General features: G+C 33.9%; 1 long non-coding RNA gene across 3 annotated transcripts in view; it reads left to right on the plus strand.

Annotated features, from left to right (window-relative positions):
* LOC118151407 (uncharacterized) overlaps positions 1-21,170 on the plus strand; it is a 45,541-nt gene that overhangs the window by 5,767 nt on the left and 18,604 nt on the right. For 2 of the 3 annotated variants that reach the window (XR_013532540.1, XR_004739663.3), the window contains exons 2-3: positions 14,711-14,773; positions 16,392-16,492. This is a non-coding gene — a long non-coding RNA (uncharacterized LOC118151407). The remainder of the gene's footprint in view (positions 1-14,710; positions 14,774-16,391; positions 16,493-21,170) is intronic. The other variant, XR_013532541.1, reaches the window with a different exon arrangement.

Below are 21,170 nucleotides of genomic sequence, written 5' to 3' on the forward strand. Positions count from 1 at the left end.
TAATTTGTTTCCATAGTCTTAAAACAGAGAAAATGCCTTCCTCCTAGGGTTGTCTTAAAAGTTCAATGACATAACAATTAAACTGCCTCATTTTTGCTGGGAAATCAATTAATGTGGATCCTTTTCCCCATCTCCTTCTATCCATTCTTACCAACAACTTTTATTACATTATCCCAGTTAACACATTTTACATTGGCTCATTCTAGTGAAAAAGTTGAACTGCAAATAAGAGCTACAGAAATTGAGAAATTCAGGGAATTGATATAGAGGCTCCCCAAATTAATTTTCCTTTATAGATGCCACTCTGCACTGAGCTAATATTTATAGCACCTTGTCTCTGGGGTACCACAGAAGCATACTGTGACCGTATGAGAGAGTGAGTGACTTCTAGTTCAGCACACCTGTCATGTCATTTTGCAAGTAGGCTTCTTTCCAAATCTTGAGGTATAATAATATGTCATTTTTGTTAAAGAAGTAAGTTTTCTTCAGACCATTTTATTCAAAGTAAAAAAAAGATACAGAATCTCAATATTCAGGAAAGTAGAGTAACATGGAAGAAAGTTGTCAGAGAAATAAATGGTGGGAAATATATAGCATTTGAATGAAATTGACAGTGTTTGTAATAGCATGAAGAAACTCTTAAAATAAGTAACAGAAAAAATAGCTAATGTAGTATTATTTATACTTTTAATAATGAGTGTAAGGTGTCTTCTAGTATTATAATTATATAAAACAGTATTTTACACATTAAACAGGGCAATTGAAACAAAAAAAAGCAATAGTAGACACCTTTGTTCTGCAATTTAAAGGCAAAACAGTCAAATTAAAGTCAATTGGCAAAACAATTAAAGTATATTTGACAAATTACCTAGCCAAGTACCAGAAGCTATGGTATGAAAAAATATTTTAATAGAATTCCCATGAACATCAGAACTATTGAAAAATAATTTTATTTTTGTTTTCAAGGTTTAGTAAAGCTTTCATGCAAGTCAAAGTGATGTAATTGGCTGAATACTTAATTATATTAAGACTTTTATTCAGTGTGATAGTAGTATTCTGATTAGACACTGTTTTACAAGCCCTCCTCTTTCAGAAATAAAATTTTTGATTTGCTTTAAAATAATGCAATTTTTTAATGATACAGGTAAGAGTATAGAAATAACTAGATAGCATGTTAGTGGATTGTACACAGGACTTCTCTTACTGTCTTATGCATTTGAAAATTTCTATAATAAAAAGCCTCAGATGACATGTGATATCAAATTCACAAATATTAATAAATGGATCTTCTATTTCATGCCATGTGAAAAAGAGATTTTCTTTTTCTTATTATGTGAATTCACTCTAATTCAGATTCTTTAGGATCAAATTCCAAACTCTGTTATTTAGTAGCTGTGGTATATTAGCAAGGTCAATTATCCACTTTGTGCCTTGATTTTCTCTTCCCTAAAAATCATTATAACGTTGCTATGAAGATTAAATTAGTTCATCCCATTTGAATGCTTAGAATCATTTTTGGAACACTGTAAATACTCTGTATTTGTTTGAGATTTTTGTTGTGTAATAGAAATAGTTATCTTTGGTCTGCAGCTGCATTACTCAGGCAAGGAATTCACCCGATTTTGTCCTGGATTATTAGGCTTGCAACAAGAGATTTGCCTGTCTTGATAAATCTCATCTGGTTGACTCATGTCCTGTTCTATTTAATAGTAAGAAGAAATACATGTATTATAGTTTTTAAATTATCAAGTTTAATGCTTATAATACTGGCAAAAGATTAAAATTTAGGCAGATTGAGAAAAGCATAATGTACTGTTTCAAACATAATGATAAACTATTAAACATTAACTTAATGATAAATCCTAATACTAAAGGGTACTTTTAAAACCAGCAGAACACATAAGAAAAGAATGAACAAATCAAGAGAATACACATGAAGAAGCATGATATAACATACAAAATTAATAGTTAAGGAATACTTTAAATGGATGCCTATGAACTAAAGTGGTTCAAATCAATGTGGCCATAATAGTAACTTCAATATTTGAAATAAGTGATAATAGAGAGTGGTGAGGACTGCAGCAAACTGGATCTAAAAGTACCTGCTGAATCCAAGGGCATTCAAATTTAATTATTTTAAATACAAAATGAGCCAGCACACATTTGGACCAAACACAGTTCATTAGTCACTACTACTTTGTGATTTCTGCCTTAGACCAATATATTGATAAAAAATCAACTGAGTTCCATGAAATTCAAAAGGGTCTTTCAAGGATAAAATAGCTAATATTTTTCTTCATGGATTCTGAATTTACTCACATGAACTACTCCCTTGGTATTTCTTGCTTTGAATATTTCAGTGGTCTCATAGGCTTCCAGTCTCTCCCAATACAGCCTCAGTATGCTCATGTTTAGAACCCTCATCTGCTTATATCAATTTGCTTTAAATCCTGAGCACACTGATAAAACACTTCAAAACTGTCATTTTTCAATAGTCTAGTTATTTATAGAGCATTTCCCACACTTGTTCTCATCCTTCCAAACATGGTGAAGAACTTATTTGGCAATGTATCAGTCTACTCATACCTGGATGCTTTATATGCTGATCCCTCCCCACCTTTTTTTTCCACCTACTGGGTTGCTTTCTATATTTATTCAACATCCAATTCAAGTGTCACTTTCATCTGACCCTTGTCTTGTCTGAGATAGGAACTTCTCCTGAGTGCTCCTACCCTTCCCTATTAGACTACAGAGGAAAATGACCATCTTTTGTGTTTGTTTGTTTGAGATGGAGTCTTGCTCTGTTGCCCAGGCTAGAGTACAGTGGCCCAATCTCGGCTCACTACAACACCTGCCTCCCAGGTTCAAGCAATTATCCTGCCTCAGCCTCCAGAGTAGCTGGAACTACAGGCATGGGCCACCACGCCCAGCTAATTTTTGTGTTTTTAGTAGAGATGGGGTTTTACCATGTTGGTCAGGCTGATCTCGAACTCCTGACCTCAGGTGATCCGCCCACCTTGGCCTCCCAAAGTACTGGGATTACATGAGTAAGCCACCACGCCCAGCCAGTGACCATCTTCTATTTCTGTATTCAAAGTGTTGTTTGTAACACCTGACAATACCTGTACTCAATGTATTTTTCTTGAACGAATACATTCATTAATGAATGCTAATCCAAAACTTGTCTACTCTATTCTATGTGCAATTTTCTTTTGTTAAACTGTGCTAACCACATGACATGGTTATCTTTTTTACTTGAACACAGAGATAGTATCTCCAAGACCTGACCAAGTATAAAACTGTAAAGAAGAAACTACTGATTCTAACTCATTGGAAACAAGACCTGGCAAATTGAATATTAATTGCCTGGATCTACAAAATGCCAAAGATGGAGTGAAAAGTTTTATGTAGAAATTTTTATCTGAGAACAAAGAATATGTTCTGGTTAAAGTATCTATTAACTTTTAAAAACCTATATTAAAAATCACTAAGAAAGGTTTTCCCAAAAAGCAATGATATATCATTTCATAGATTTATTATTGAATTTTTCCATAAGCTTTCAGCTTTATATTTTCTTAAAAGTTTATTCCCCAGATTATTCTATATATACTTTTCTATTACTTTAGATACTATCTATGTGCTCAAGTAAAAATAATCATATTGTTTCCAATGAGGTAGAATCAGTAGTTTCTTCTTTTACAGTTTTATACTTGATCAGGTCTAGGAGATAATACCTGTGTGCTCAAGTAAAAATGTTACCATATCATGTGGTTAACGAACGCAAATCGGTTTTTCAAAATTCCGCAAGAAATATATTTAAAAAACTGTTTAAGTTACTCATTGCCATTTCAAGTTGAATTCAGAAGTACCTCAAACATACTGAGGATCAAGAAGGATGCAGAATTGTCTGGGCTTACAATGTCAATGACCCCTGGGCCATCTCTGTTTCACTCACCTTTGTATCTCCATGGAAACTAATTTTTTCTCCAGGTCTAGAAAATGAATCATGGGAAGACTTATTGGGTTCCCATGGAGATCGGGAAGTCCACATTAAGCTTTTCCTTTGAATAATAGCCAAATATATGATTTCCCCTCCTGTTTAAAAGGTAAATGAGCATCCATGAGTCTTACAAAAATACAAAATGATTATGAGCTTAAAAATGAAAACTAGTAAAAACAACTAAAGATGGAATATATACTACAGATAACTTATCGTTACTAAGTTTTTAAATTCAAAGACAATAAAAAATCAGCTCTGAATTCTAAAACCCACCTAGCTGAAAAATTAGCATACAAACTAACAAGTAGACATTGATAGGCCAGATGATAATAGAGAAGTTACCATGTACACAGGAATAAAGAAGTTTTTATCAGAATTTCCTCAAACTATCAGAAGATGTTAAATTATTCTTCATTAGATTAGTTCTAGAAAATAAACATGTCTTTAGAAGAGAAGGAACAAATAGTTAATTTTCTGGAATGTATAGACTTTTATCCTTAAGTTTTCTTTTCAACTCTGTTAACATTATGTTACATTGAACTTTCTAACCCTCATCTTTAAAACCCTAAATAAGAAACACTGCATGGTTGACAAGTTACCTGTTTGGGTGTTAGAAAACATAGATTAACTCATTTTATTATATATTGTAATTAAGATCTATTGATTGCCAGCCATACTACAACTTTTACTAGTATTATTTCCGTCTTTCATTGAAAACTGCTTCATATATATCTTCAGTTCATGTAGTCTCATAGGCCTAGCTCCATCTCAGGCTACGTGAGTGGACGTATGTGTCAGCTATAGCCAGTTAGGGAACTACATACATATCCTAACCCAATCTAACATGAATATGCTATCCAGGAAAGAAAAATAAAAATTAAATTAAATACTTTATGGTAAACATTGAAAAATATTAACCATGGAGTGTTCTATAGGTTATGTAGTATTGTCAGCATATTAGTGCTCAGAGGGAGAAATGAGAATGAAAGTCATATGATACCTATCCTGTATTTATTATGTGCATACTCCAAAATTCTCAATATAAGTCCTGAGATTTTTGTTCGATAAGCTTAGGCCACAGTATAAAGACATGGTGTAATCTACCTGTCTTGAATCACATGGGCAGGTGTGGGTAATCAGGAACAGGTGGAAAGTAAGAAATGGCAGAGTAATGGGAAAATAGCTAACAAGTGTCTACTACATTCACAGAGTTAGGCGTTTCTTTCCTCTGTGTTCCTAAGGCACCCTGTGATAATGTGTCACAGAAACACATAATATTATAACAATGTGGTTACAGCTTCCTCCAGTAAGCTGTGAACTTCTTGATGGAATAATCTTATCTTCATGTAACTAACATCTAGCGCAGCAGCGGACACAGAGCAGAAGGGGCATAAATATGTATTGCTATTAAAGCATACATTTTAGAATTCGAAACGTTCAGTTTATTCAGTGCCTTATTTTCTAGGTGTGAATATAGAGACATCAGAGGTAAAATTATGACCCTGAAGCCACAGTTCATTGCAGAGGGAAAATTAGAAGCAAGTCACATTATCCATAATTCTGTATTCATTAACCATTACCCTTAAATGCCTACTAATTTTTATCATTTTCCCAAGTAAATGATTTCTACAAAGGTCACCACTGGGATTTACATACTTTTCAGCCTAATGGTAGACTGGTAGTTTGGCAATAAAATAATACCTTTACAAAGAAGTCTTCTGGGAAAGAACTTATCCTAAAAAAAAGTATTGGCTCAGTAATAAAGTTGAATTACTGGGCTGTAAATCACTTAGATTTTTTAATGTCCTGGCCCTTCATGTAAGTATGCCTTAGTTGAAATCAGACATTGAGAACTGATTGTAGAACTTTTTATAAAAAGTTTTTAACATTTTAGAGAATAACTAGAAGGCAATAAATTGTACATATTTACTTACAGGGTACAAACACACAGTTCTAACATAAAAACAACCATAAAACCAACACTACAATCAAGAAAATGAACATAGCCATGACCTTCAAATTTTTCTGTTTCATTACAATCATCCCTCATGTGTCTCTTCTATCTTTCCCAAGGCAACACTAACATGAATAATGTACCATGAATTAGTTGGCATTTTCTAGAATTTTTAAGTTTACATTTTAGACTCATACATACAGAAGCAGACAATATTTACTCTTTTTCTGGCTTTTGTTCAATTAGATAAATTTGATTGACCCATGTTTCTTTTATCAATAATTTCCTTCACTGCTCAGTAGTACCTCGTTCATTTAATTTTCTTTATCTTCTTTATGTATTTTGAAACTCTGGTGCATACATATTTAGAATTTACATCCTCAGAGAATTGAACCCCTTTAGCATAATGTAATGTCTGTCCCTTTTGTAATATTACTTGTTCTGAAGGCTGTATTGTCTAACATAAACATAGTTGCCCACCTTTATTTTAATTTACATTTACATAGTATATCGTTTATCATCTTTTTAACTTTAAATTATGTATGCCTTTATATTTAAAGTAAGTTTCCTATAGGCAACATATACCTGGTCCATACTTTTAAAAAAAGTCCAGTTTTACCACTTCTGCCTTTAAATTGGTAGGTTTAGACCCTGTCTACTTTATTGTAAATATTAATATAGTTGATTAAAATATACCATTATCTTAGCTATTACCTATATTTTAAATTTGTACCTCCTTCTTCTGCCTCTCTAAAAATTAATTGAACATTTTTTAAGATTCAGTTTTACTCACAGTAATGGCTTACTATTTATATAATTTCAAAAAAATTGAGTTTGGTGGTTGTCCTAGGACTTACAATAGACTTCCTTAATTAATCAGACTCTACCTTCAAGTGATATTATACCACTTCACTTGCAGTATAAGAACCTTACAACAAGATATTTATAATTTCATCTCATCCTTTGTGCTATTCTCATTATTTTATTTTTACATGTTGGAGATAGGGTGTTTCAATTTCTACTAAATGATACAAGAGTTAATAACCATCTAAGTAAGGCATTAACATTCAAATAAACCGAATTAATAGAAAAGGCTGATTTTCAACTTTATGTATACATTTTTCCTAATAAATTTAATTTTCAATTTTTCTGGAAGAGGGTTAACTGAAAGAGGGAGAGAAATCTAATGATCATGTATTCTTTTCTTATGAATTGTTATTTTAAGATTAATAATATACTGATCATTCTATATTCTTAATTTTTACACATATTTATTAAGTTTTTATAATGTTTTATTCAGTGCAAACTATTGCTAAATATTTGTACACATTTTGTCTTGTGGGTCCTAGTTTACAATATTGATTCCCATATTGAATAGCATTTTACATAATTTATTACATCATTGATATCCACTGTATTATTTCAGCAATCTTGTGAAACATATGATTTTCATTACATAGATTATAAATATGAGGCTCAAAGATATTGTTAAGTGACAGACTTTATCAACAAATGAAAACATCAAATCAAAATCCCATCTCTGCACCTTACTGAATTTGAGACCTGTATTACCCAAGTCATCTTTCTTCTATTGCTATACTGCATTGACTACTCATCCAATATCAGTTATACAACCAATCTAATCAAATTGATTTTTTTAATCATAGCAGGTTAGCAGCCTATCTTCATATGTTTAAAAAGATCTCTGTTTGAGCATATTTGACTTACAATATATATAGTGATACCTCTCTTCTTTCAATTCTTAGGGAATTCAGAATACCTCCAGAGAAGTCCTCATATCTCAAAAATTAGATAATTATGCTTTAACTGGATACAGTAAGATGGCTATGACTTACTGATAAATTTTTAGACCACACTACCCCTTGCTTAGTGGTATGAAGCAAACTGTATAAAAATGCAATGAATATTTGATTTGATTGCAACATCAACTGTTAAACTGAAAATTATCGTATAGCATATTCACTGAGCATATGGTCGAATGAAAGTCTGTAAATTATTATAAATTACTCATCTCACTAGCATTTCAAATGAAGATATTCCATATATCATATCAAAACAAGGGTTTGTAATTGACCTTGTGTATTAGTCAATTCTTTTATGGCTATATAAAAATACTTGAAACTCTAATTTATGGGGGGAAAAGAAAGGTTTAATTGGCTCACAGTTCCACAACTGTACTGGAAGCATGCTGGGGAGGCCTCAAGAAACTCAATTATGGCACAAGGTAAAGGGGAAGCAGCCATGTCTTACATGCCCAGGGGAGGAGGAAGAGAGTGAAGGAGGAGGTGCTAAACACTTTTGAACAACCAGATCTCATGAGGACTCACTATCACAAAAACAGCAAAGGAATAGTCTTCCTCATTATCTAATCACCTCCCACTAGGTCCTCCCTCCAACACTGGGAATAACCATTTGACATAAGATTTGGGTGGGGACACAAATATCAAAACCATGTCACCTTGCATGACATCTTCAGTGAATGATTATTGACATTACCAGAGATTTCACATTTTGATAGACACAATGACTTAGTTCAAAATGTGTATAATACTGTCATTAATGACATCAGACTAATTATAAATCATGCCAAATTTAGAAGAATTTTTTTCTCATGGTAGAAAAATCACTTAAGAGAAAAGAAATTGTCAGTTTTAGAGGAATATGAACTCTTTCCATGGTTAAATCTATTCTGTTTCTCATGAATCTTTAAAAGCTCTGCTAATAAAGTTCTTTTACACTAGTTTAATTGTCAGATTATCTATTTTTAAAAGTAAATCTTTTATTTCTCCTCAGTTGTGTGTTTAGAAACTAAATCTCTGAATTAACTCAGCAGAATATGAGAATATGTTCTCTTGGTCAGTCCCCAGAAGCTTCCAGTGGTTGTCCAAATGTGATAATGGGTGTTTCTGCTTTAAAAGTCTTAAGTGTCCCAAAAATATTGTCAAAAAGCAAAATGATAAGTGGGTATCACTAGAAAATAATCACTAGGAAACCACTTACTCATGTATCCTCTAATAAAATAACTAATCCAATAGGAGAATTTAAGGAAAAGGACTTACATAAAATAGTCTTTAATGAATATATAACACTTGAAGACAGGCCATGCTATTCATTTTTTAAAGCTCAAAGGAATTTGTAATAAGTTATTTTATTTTTCATGAGTGAAAAGGTCTTGCTATCCATCTTAAAAGGCAGAAAATTGCTTTGCCTTCAACCAATTGCCTAAATTGAGAAGTAGGGTGGAAGAAGAGAAAGAAAAGCACAAAGGAAGAGGATATTACAAGAATGATAGAAAAGGCCGGGCCCAGTTACTCACACCTGTAATCCTAGCACTTGGGGAGGCCTAGGTGGGCAGATGAACTGAGGTCTGGAATTCAAGACCAGCCTGGCCAATATGGTGAAACCCTGTCTCTACTAAAAATACAAAAATTAGCCAAGCCTGGTGACAGGCACCTGTAATCCCAGCTACTCGGGAAGTAGAAACAGGATAATCACTTGAACCCAGGAGGCAGAGGTCACAGTGAGCTGAGATAGATCGTGCCACTGCACTCCAGCCTGGGCAACAAAAAGCCAAACTCCATGTCAAAAAAAAAGGAAAAAAAGAATGATCAAAGAAAAAAGGAGATAGGTTCTAGGCAATATTTGTATGCTGCATCCCCTACATCATATTATACTTCAAGATGTCTTTATATCCTCATTAAACATTGTGTCTGTATGATCATCTAAAAGTATAGTAATCACAACCAACTAGAAATAACCACTATTTTTGTGACCCCTTAAAAGTATTAATCCATTTTGAATACTCGTCTTTCAGTATTTTATGGCCCATAATTTTTAAGTCTCCAATATATTTATAAGTTATTGAAAAGCTAACAGGCCTTAGGAGTTGTGTTTGTGGGAGGCAATGGATAATGCAGTCTTCCAAGAGCATAATTTGAGTACTGGCCATGAAGCTACCTGTCTTTGAGTTACTCATCTTGGGAAAATGTTCAATATTTTCTACTACTTGTCTTTAAAAATCTTAAAAATGTAAACAGAACTGTTGTTAATAGAAGTGAATGCAGATATTAGGGTATTGTCAAGATATCCATTTATTAGAACCAGTTTTAGGATGTTATATATTCTAGGTTTGGGTTTAATTTTGATATTTTATTCAAGTCTTTATAAAATAATGAAGACATCCTTATTAATCATAACTGCCTAGTAAGTCAACCTTGACTTTCAGATTCATCCTTACACAATCTATTCATTTCTATACAATTCCTTCAACCATCCAAATGAAATATTTTTCAGAAAGTATTGTTGAGATAAGGGTTATATGGGAAAGAAAGAAAAAAAATAGAAATAAATTTGGAAAATTCTATAGGCATCAGTAATGTAACAATAAGAGACAAATAATTTGACAAGATCCATGGCCTAGTTCTCAAAGTACATTATTACTTTTCTATATTGCCAATAAATTGGGTTAAATTTTAACTCTCCCTTCCCCAAAAAAATAAACTGTAATTTTTTTATGTCTTTTGCCCTAAGTTTTCATAGTTTACAAAAATAAAAAGTCAAGTATCATCTAAATATCCAGAGTTGATTTTCTCTCTAACCCTCCCTAACCGTAGAACACCCACTAGATCTCACTTGTGCCCCTCAAGGCCTAGCTTTACTCCCTGATGAAATTGTTAATATTTAAGAGAACAAACTTTTTTTTCCTTAAGAAAAAAAAAAGATAATATGCTTTTTCAATAGCTAATAATACCTTATCCTATGGTTCCCATAAACTTAAATGCCTTATGGCCAGACAAGTATCACAAAGATATGAAGTAACCTAGCATAAGATTGAGATGTAAAAAACCTAAGTTCTGAAATATATTTACAATATTAAAAATGTTCTCACAGCCAGGTAAAATGCTGCAGTCACCAATTTTCAGACCCTCATTAATCCTTGTCATATTCATTATGGAATTTTCTTATATCTAGTAATTATTTAGTATATAGATGGATGGATGGATGGGTAAATAAATGGATGTATCAGTGAATGGAAAGATGGTAGACTATTTCATAAATGATGACTTTTTTTTTGAGCTGGAGCTACCAGCTACCCAGCTGGAGTACAGTGGCGTGATCTTGGCTCACTGCAACTTCCACCTTCCTGGTTCAAGTGATTCTCCTGCCTCAGTCTCCCAAGTTGCTGGAATTACAGGTGCCCAACACCATACCCAGCTAATATTTGTATTTTTAGTAGAGATGGGGTTTCACCATGATGACCAGGCTGGTTTGGAACTCCTGACCTCAAGTGATCCACCTGCCTTGGTCTCCCAAACTGCTGGGATTACAGGCATGAGCCATTGCGCCTGGCCTAAATAAACGACTTTTGATTAGAAAAGTTGTTTTTGGCTGAGTGTACCCCCTCAAAATTAAATAAGTAAATAATACAGTTGACTTTTGAATAACACAGGTTTGAACTGCATAAGACCACCTACACAGGGATTTTCGTCCAGCTCTGGCATCCCTAGATGGCAAAACCAACCCCTCCACTTTCTCCTTTTATTCAGCCCATTCACCATGAAGGCAATAAGGTTGAAGACCTTTACAATAATCCTCTTCCACTTAAGGAATAACAAATATATTTTCTCTTATGATTTTCTTAATAGCATTTTCTTTTCTCTAGTTAATTGTTAGAATCCATTATCTAATACATATACAAAATACGTGTTAATCCACTGTTTATGCTATTGGTAAGGCTTCTGGTCAACAATAGCCTACTAGTAGTTAAGGTTTTGTGAAGTCAAAGCAATATGTGGATTTTAAACTGTGCAGACTGAGATCAGCACCCTTAACTGCCACATTGTTAAGGGTCAACAGTACTTGCTTTACTTTTCTTTTTTTTTTTTTGCAAAGGTTATTGGGGTGCAGGTGATATTTGATTATATAAGTTCTTCAGTGGTGATTTGTGAGATTTTGGTGCACCCATCACCCAAACAGTAGACACTGCATCCTACTTGTAGTCTTTTATCCCTGCCCCCCTCACCCTTCTCCTCAAGTCTCCAAAGTCCATTGTATCACTCTTATGCCTTTACATCCTCAGAGCTTAGCTCCCACATATCAGTGAGAACATACAATATTTGGTTTTCCATTACTGAGTTACTTCACTTAGAATAATACTCTCCAATATCATTCTAATCACTGCAAATGCCATGAATTCATTTCTTTTTATGGCTGAGTAGTATTCCAATGTATACATATACCAAAGTTTCTTTATCCACTCATTGCTTGGTGTGAATTTGGGTTGGTTTCACGATTTTGCAATTGCAAATTGTGTGGCTGAGTGAGGCCAATTGTGACCAGAAACTCTTTCATACAAAGGTTGTTGATAGAAAATAAGCATTTTACAGAAAGGCAAAAGAAAATCTGAGAGTATTACTACTTCTAATTACTACTGCCAGAGGAAGACTGAAAACTTTTTCAAACCACTTTATCCATTTCACTAAGATTAAGAAACACATGAAAATATAGAGCTGGAAGTGTTCCTCGTTATCAGTCCAAATGTCTAATTTTACAGAAAAGAAAACTGAGGCCCAGAAAAATAAACACATGTTCATAAACCATACAAATATAATATATCCAATACTAGACTTCTCTTTCTGAGATTCTTCCTAGAGCATCCCACTGTCTTCAAGAAGAAAAAAGGATAGTTTTATATTGTGATTCACTTTGTTCCCCGTCAAAAAGACATTTCCTCAAATGTTACAACACCTAGTGTTCTAACTCGTACAATGAATTACATCAATATTGCTTCAGCTGCTATCTTTGAACTCTCGGACATCTTTGGACAGTAATTTAAGAGTTTCTGAATTACAGTATAAGGGTTATTTATAAAAGCTGTTAACTTTGAAACTATTTAACTCCCATAATAGCCACTATGGCAGACTATTTCATTGGTAGATGCCAATAAGCCATGTCTCTTGGTACTTATGCTCTTATAAGTGACTCCAGACATTGATTTTGAGCTTGACCATGTGACTTCTACTGGCCAATGATATAGTAAAAAATATGATGTAAACAGAGTATTGAAAATCACTTGCACATTGAGGCATGTTCCCTTGGAATTCTCTCCCTTAGAGTCCATTCATGCTTTAAGGAAGTTCAGGCCAGATTTCACTATTAGGAAGAGGCCACACTGCATAGCACTGAAACGCCAGTCAGATGATTGACTCCAGTTCTGCAATCCTCCACCTGAACCCTCTTTAAATACCGGATGAACACAATTGTAGAAAATAACGACTGTTACAGTTTTGAATTACTAAACTCTGAAGTGATTTGTTACATAGAATTAAGTATATACCTAATCAGAAACTGAGTAGAGGTATTAATTAAAGGAGATATCTAAAGCAGGAGGGGTCAGGGTGGGCAAGAGGGCATTAAGTACATGCCAGAAGACTAATGGTAGTCACGGTTTAGCATCTTCTAAAGATCTTAGACTTATATCATCTAAGAACTAAGAATATAGAAAAAGGTATAAGATTATTAAACAGAATGGAGAAAACTGAAATTGTAACAGCCTTAAAACCCCATTCCTTTTAAATGATTTTCATATTAAATATGATAAAGATTAAATATAATGAAATTTTCCAATGGCCTCATAATGTAATACTTTATTATCCCCCATTGTATGACTGAAGAAACAGAGACCTAGAGGAATTAAGCAATTTACCTCAAGTTTCTCAGGTGTTAATGGGAAGCAGCTCCAAGGCAATAGTTGATTGCATAAAGCCCAGGGAGGTTTCTTACCATCTCCTGGATAGATGAGTGAACCACATCCTCTAAATTAGTATTCCTCTTAGGAAATGACATTTTACTTTTGTGAAAATGTCAATATATCATCTGAAAGCAACAGTACAACTCAGAGAACTGATTAATTCTGGTGATGCTATCGTATTGCCTTAATATTGGAACATTAGTAAGCATCACTATTTTTCTGTTTAAAAATGTTGAAGGGTTTTTACTTCTATGTTTCATCTCATTTTAATTTGTAGCATCACTCTCTTCACTCATGCTCTGATTATGGTGATTTGAAAACTAATGAGATAAATGAAGGATCCACAAATTATTCCAATCATGAATAGTATTTTTAATTATATGACAGAAAAATCTATGGAGGCCAGGTGCAGTGTCTCATGCCTGTAATCTCACCAATTTGGGAAGTTGAGGCAGATGGACTGCTGAAGCTCAGGAGTTCAAGACCAGCCTGGGCAACATGACCAAATCCCATCTCAACAACAACAAAAAAAAATTAGCTGGGCAAGTTAATGGTCCTAGCTACTCAGGAGGCTGAGGCAAGAGACTGCTTGAGCTCAGGAGGCAGAGACAGCAGTGAGGCAAGACTGCACCACTGTACTCTAGCCTGGGAGGCAGAAAGAGATTCTGTCTCAAAAGAAAAAAAAAAAGAAGGCAGAAAGAATGAAAAGAAAAGAGAAAAAAGAAAGGAAGGAAGGGAGTAGGGAGGAGAGGGGAGGGGAGAGGAGAGAAAGGGAGGAGGGGAGGGAAGAAGGGAAAAAGGAAGGAGGAAGGGAAGGGAGAAAAGAAAGAAGGGGAGAAGGAAGGGAGAGAGGGAGAGAGGGAGGGAGGGAAGGAGGGAGAGGAAGGAAGAAAAGATGGAGGGAGGGAGGGAGGGAAGAATAAAGGAAAAACAAACAAAATATGATGAATTCAATGCTCATGTTGCATTGTTTTTTTGTTTCTAGGTTAGCATGGTAAAAATCCCACACATAATGAGAATTCAGGAGCACAGTATCACAATGGCCAAGGTAAACAACCTTGTGATTTTCTTTTGCATGGACTGTATTTGAAGCTCTCAGTGTTATTATTTCATCTTTCAGTTAAACACACAGACATGTAAATACACACATGTATTTACAATTAGTTGTAAATGCCAAAAGAAACATGAACTAGGCCATAAGTTATTAGGGACAAAACTGAATGCCTCTTACAGACTTTTAAATTACACTGTTATCTTCACCCAAATTATTTGTATTTAAGGATCAATAGTAACATATTAGTAAGTAGTCAAAGTACAATAAACAAGAGAAAAATATTTATAAAAACACTAATAATATATATTTCCACTTCTAACCATGATGGGTAACTGGTATTGAACATGTTTCCCACCATAAATAACTGTAAAGCTGGGCAAAATCTACGTAATAACTTGCTTCAGAGGTTGTACAACATACAACACTGAACTGAGACCTTTGAGAGACCCTTAAGCTCCATGATTGCTTTGGCTTTCTTCCTAGAGGCAATTTTTGGAGGTGGTAGTAGTGGGGGTTGCTAAGAAGAGTACAGCAGTTTCACTGAATTGAGAAGACAGAAAGTGGGGCTCAAGGGTAGTGAAATGATTGGAATGATTAAGGAAGATAGCTGGAAACAAGGGAGTTGCGCAGTTTAAGACTTCCATAAATCTTCATAGACGGTCTGCTTGAATATTTTGCCAAACATTAAGCCTCACATCTGTAATAGGACAAGACTCCCAATGGCCAACAGAAAAAATAAATACTGGAGGAAGGATCTGAATAACTATGAGAACATGAATACAAAGAGCTAAGGGAGACCCTGCTGAATACTCAGGGCATTGGGAGAGACCCTATAAGAACCACACCTTGTGTGCAAATCTAATACAGTGCCAAATTCGAGGCTATTTTAGATCCTCTTTACAGAAACTTTAAACAACTCTTAAATTATATGCAAGCAAATTAATTGCTTGCAGAAACAATGCCCAATAAATCATTAATAAAACAAAATGATAATATCTAGACATTCAAGAACGTATAATTCATAATGTTCAGTATAAAATAAAGTTGTTAGAAATGCAATGAACCTGAAAAATAATGTCTTTAACCAGGAGATAAATCCATAATTAGAAGCAGACCTAGAAATCACAGACATGATGAAATCTACTGTTAGCCCCTGCTTTGAGTTCTTTATTTTAGTTATATTTTTTCATTCTTATGTAAAATATTAGTGCTAATATTTTCATTAGAAACTGGACATATTTTTAAATCTTTGAATCTTGGTACTCCTTCTGCAAAAAAAAAAAAAAAAAAAAAAAAAACGAAAAAGGAAAATAAAAAATAAAAACCTGATTATATTTTGCATTATAAGTATTACATAACATATAAAATGCCCCGCTTAGTATTTCATACACAAGAAACTATTTTTGGAGGGCTAGAGACATGCTTAAAGCTACCTGAGTTAGGATATAAAAATACCTAATAATATATTGAGGATATGTCAGTAAATAGCAGTCACTAGAATTTGTGCATAAGTAAATTACTCATGGTTGTTATTGAGTTTAACTTCATGTTTATAAAATTACAAGCATTTTTATAAACCTATTTTATGTTTTGTATCATATTTTATCTTTAGAACTATCTTAGAGAAGACAGGTACACTATTATTCTCATCTTAAGTATGAAAATAAATGAAGTGCAGAGAGGATAAGGAACTTGCCCACGGTCCTACAGTAGGTAGGTTACAGAAGCAGGGATCAAACTCCAGCAGTAAGTCTCTAGATCCTGAGCTTCCATCATTTTCTATGTTTAAGGAATAAAGTATAGTAATAAAAAATGTGCTTTGAATTTCTGGTTGAGAGGATTTCTACATATGATAGATTTTATTGAATTAGTCACTATGTTTCTCTTCAGGGTTCTTTTAATGCCTGTTTATATCTCTTTTTTAAATGGATGAAGACAGAGTTCAGCTCAAGACTACTTTATTCAGAACTTAAATAAGCTGACTAATGCTCATAATAATGAGATTCTGAATTATGTGTGCATGGTTTTAAAATGTCTCAAGAGAAATTTAGGTTAGAATTTGTAAAATACTTCTTGACAGGAACGGTTCTTAACTAGAAACTCAGAACAACTCAACATCAAAAATAAAACTCAATTAAATTTTAAAATGGGCAAATGAACTGAATACACATTTTTCAAAAGAACACATACAAATGGTCAGTACATATATGACTAAAAATGCTCAGCATCACTAATCATCAGGAATGCAAATCAAAACTACAATGAGCTATCATCTCATGCCAGCTAGAATGGGTATTAAAAAGACAAAGTTCGTAGGAATGTAAGTTAGTGCAGGTATTATGGAAAACAGTATGAAAGTTCCTTTAAAAAACTAAAAATTTAACTACTATATGACCCAGCAATCCCAATACTGGGAATAAATCCGAAGTAAAGAAAATCAATATGTCAAAGAGATATTTCTACTTCCATGTTTATTGAAGCACTACTCACAATAGACGAGATGTGGAATCAACCTAAGTACACATCAAGAGATGAATAAAGAAAAGGTGGAATACATATACATAGAATATAATTTAGTGATTAAAAAAGAAAAATAAACTTGTCATTCTCAGCAATATGGATGAGCCTGGAGGACACTATGTTAAGTGAAATAAGCCAGGCATTGAAACACAAATACTATATGTTCTCACTTATTTGTGGAAACTAAAACAGTTGCTCTCATAGAAGTAGAGGCTAGTACAGTAATCAGTGGAGGCTGGGAAGGGTAGGGGATTGGGCTATAAGATTTATGAGATTCCTTAGCAAAGCAACAGCTATAGAGGGAAAGAGAGAGAGAGATTACACAATGATAAAATTGAAGTGAAAATTGGAGCAGTTTAAAGTTGCAGAAGAGTCATAAGATAGAAGAAACTGTTAGTTTTTCAATAAATGAAAATATACAATTTAGGATAAATTATAGGCAATGGAGAAAGTTGTACACAAAATTCCCTGAGCAGTTATGAAGCAGAGTTACGTGACAAGAGAGAATTGCACTTTTAGAATATGATACTAAGATTCTAAGAAAATTCTTAGAAAATTTTACACTGGCTGTCCTCCTTATACAGAATTTTTTAGTTTTATATCAGTTCCACAGATATTTATGGTATATCTACTAAACAAAAAACAGAGAATTGTGCTGAGTGAAATATCAGGTTTATACCTAGGAAACTTACACATTAGCAAAAGAAATGAGATATTCCCAGATAGCTCTCATTTAATCAGATGTGAAAAGTAACTAACAAATTAAGTGCCAGAGGGAAAATAGATTTCTTTTAATTCAGTGTGACTTAAGTTTAACTTTTAAAAAATGTATTGACTAAACTACAAAAGATTCCACAGTACCACAGACTGCAGTCTGAAGTATTGTAAGAATCTCGTGTCTATCACAATTCTACCTTCCTTTATTTAGGCTTCCCTTGTGAATAGAATGTTTACTTGTGATACTCCCAGCTTATGTCTTCTTTGATTAAATTCCAATAGAAAACAAAACAAAAATCTCTTTCCCAAAAGTTCTAACTAGCATTCTGGACCTGATTCTTATTTGTCTCAGCTAAGTTATATGTTTATCTATGAAGCAATCCTTATGGCTGGATGCAAGGCTGGGGAGCGTGGAGTGGACAGACTGGTTTAACTATATGTCATCTTCGTGTGAGCTAAGGACAGTGGAGGAATGGTTTCCAAGGAATATCAAGTTACTGTTATAAGAAGCAGGGAAAATAAATGTTAAACAGGGGTGTGTGTGTGTGTGTGTGTGTGTGTGTGCATGTGCATTCTATATATGGAATGTATTTGCATCCAATCATGGAAAAACTCAATCGTGGCTCAGGCCAAAGAGTTATTGTTTTCTTAAGAAGTCCAGAACGAAGCATTTCCAAGTCTTAAGATTTTAGCATTCTACTCAACCACCCTCAGGATGTTGCCATCTTTCCTATGGCTTTATTTCCTCACACATTCACATAATAAATTCCTCCTTATGCAGCTTTCTCAGTGAGAAAAATATATTCAAAAAGTATTCAGCACAAATTTAACTATACCCTTGTGGCCAAAACTGGATCATATGTCACAAGGGAGAATAGGTTGCCATTATCACAGGAGACCAATCATGATTTATGACTCTGCATTGGGCGTTTTGCAGTTCTAAATCAATTTGTGATATTAGCAAAGAAAAAGAGGTAATGGCTACTAGATGGACAGCCAATAAAATCTGCCAGATGTTCAGAAAGGCAAAATTAACCTGGAAGTTGTGTGTAGAATGGATGAAGGGGATGAGTTATAAGAGGCAGTGCTGGAGAACATATGGAGGAAGGGCATCAACCAGAGCATTGCTGGTGAGAATCTGTCTAATGTTTGTGTAAGTTTAACCTTGGAGGACATAAGCCATTATTCAATGTGAAGTTACTTTTAAAAATTAGAAAGAAGTGGAGATCCTCCTTGGCTTTCACTATGTACCACCAGATTGTATACTTGCTTTAATTTCCTCATTTCCACATGAGATTACTTAAAATTATCTAATGTGCCTCTCATTTAATTTCTATTGAATACTTTTAAACCTCCTTCTTACACTCCTAACAAACTCTTTGGCTTCTTTCTCTGGCAAAGACAGTGTGCAAAAGCAGATTTAATGCCATATTTTACATATTAAAGTTTCTTCACTTCCACCAACTTAACATTCAGCATTTGGCCTTTTGCTCTTTGGTTGTTGTTTTCTACTTGAGTTTTCAATTCTTCCTTAAAGAAATTAATACCAATTGGGTGATATGACAATTTAAAGCAGAAAATGACTTAACAATGGCAAAAACACTGTCATGAACAATATTAATACCTTATGAGTGTTTTTATTTTCTGAGAATAGGAAAATAAGCTCTGAAACATTTTAGAATATTAATTTTAAATTTACATTATCTCACAAAGATTGACTAACATAATAATCATTTCCTTTACTATATGATGTTATATATAATCAAGATATATTTATATGACTTTAATATATTTTATTTAATGTTTTCCTTCTAGGAATTAAAATAATACTATATCCCAAGTTTCTGCATTGGTAAATTTTTCTGCCAAAAAATTCAAAAAGAAAATGTAGAGTAAATGTGCTTTAATGAGCCACTTCTAGCTATATGTTAGTTTGAAATATTTGTCTTTTTTAAAGTGATATGAATACCCAATAAAGGTTTTTATACATTGTTATCAACAAATTGAAAAACTGAAGCTTTAATCAAGTTAGTGTTTCCCAAGGTCGAGACCATCCTGGTCAACATGGTGAAACCCCGTCTCTACTAAAAACACAAAAACAATTAGCTGGGCATGATGGCGTGTGCCCGTAATCCCAGCTACTCAGGAGGCTGAGGCCGGAGAATTGCCTGAACCCAGGAGGCAGAGGTTGCGGTGAGCCGAGATCGCGCCATTGCACACCAGCCTTGGTAACAAGAGCGAAACTCTGTCTCAAATATATATAAACATATACATAACATACAAATTAAAACCCTTTGGTCTGGGAAAATGTGGCACATATATACCATGGAATATTATGCAGCAATCAAAAATGATGAGTTCGTGTCCTTTGTAGGGACATGGATGAATCTGGAGAACATCATTCTCAGCAAACTGACACAAGAACAGAAAATGAAACACCGCATATTCTCACTCATAGGCGGGTGATGAACAATGAGAACACATGGACACAGGGAAGGGAGTACTACACACTGGGGTCTATTGGGGGGAATAGGGGAGGGACAGTGCGGGGAGGAGCTGGGGAGGGATAGCATGGGAAGAAATGCCAAATGTGGGTGAGGGGGCGGAAGGCAGCAAAACACATTGCCATGTGTGTACCTATGCAACTATGTTACATGTTCTGCAATTGTACCCCAAAACCTAAAACACAATAAAAAATAAAAAAATAAAAAAAACTGTTTGAGGCAAAAAGTAATAACCTATTACTAAACATAGAGAACAGAGATTAAATATCAAACATTTGTTGAAGGTTAAAGAGATATCTTTTGTCTATTTTTTCTTATGTTGACAAACTACTCAATCTGCTAGCTCATATAATGAAAACAACTGAAAGAAAATTCATCAGAAAAACTGAATACTTACCAAGCCAAACTAATTATGTACACACATATATTGATTCTTCTAGTATACTGTATCAAAGCAACTAAGCATTATTGAAGTTGTTTATGTTGTGCATGTTCAAACAAAGTTACTTCTGGCCTAATTCATTTCCCATCAGAATTCACAAAGGATTTTATTGCAACAATTACAAAGTAAGGTACAAGTGCAATTAAAGGCAATAGCCATGTAATCTTCCAAGATCACAAGAACAGATAAAGAACTCTTACTACTGGAC

The sequence above is a fragment of the Callithrix jacchus genome, chromosome 2 (assembly GCF_049354715.1).
Source record: "Callithrix jacchus isolate 240 chromosome 2, calJac240_pri, whole genome shotgun sequence".
NCBI classification, from domain to species: Eukaryota; Metazoa; Chordata; class Mammalia; order Primates; family Cebidae; genus Callithrix; species Callithrix jacchus.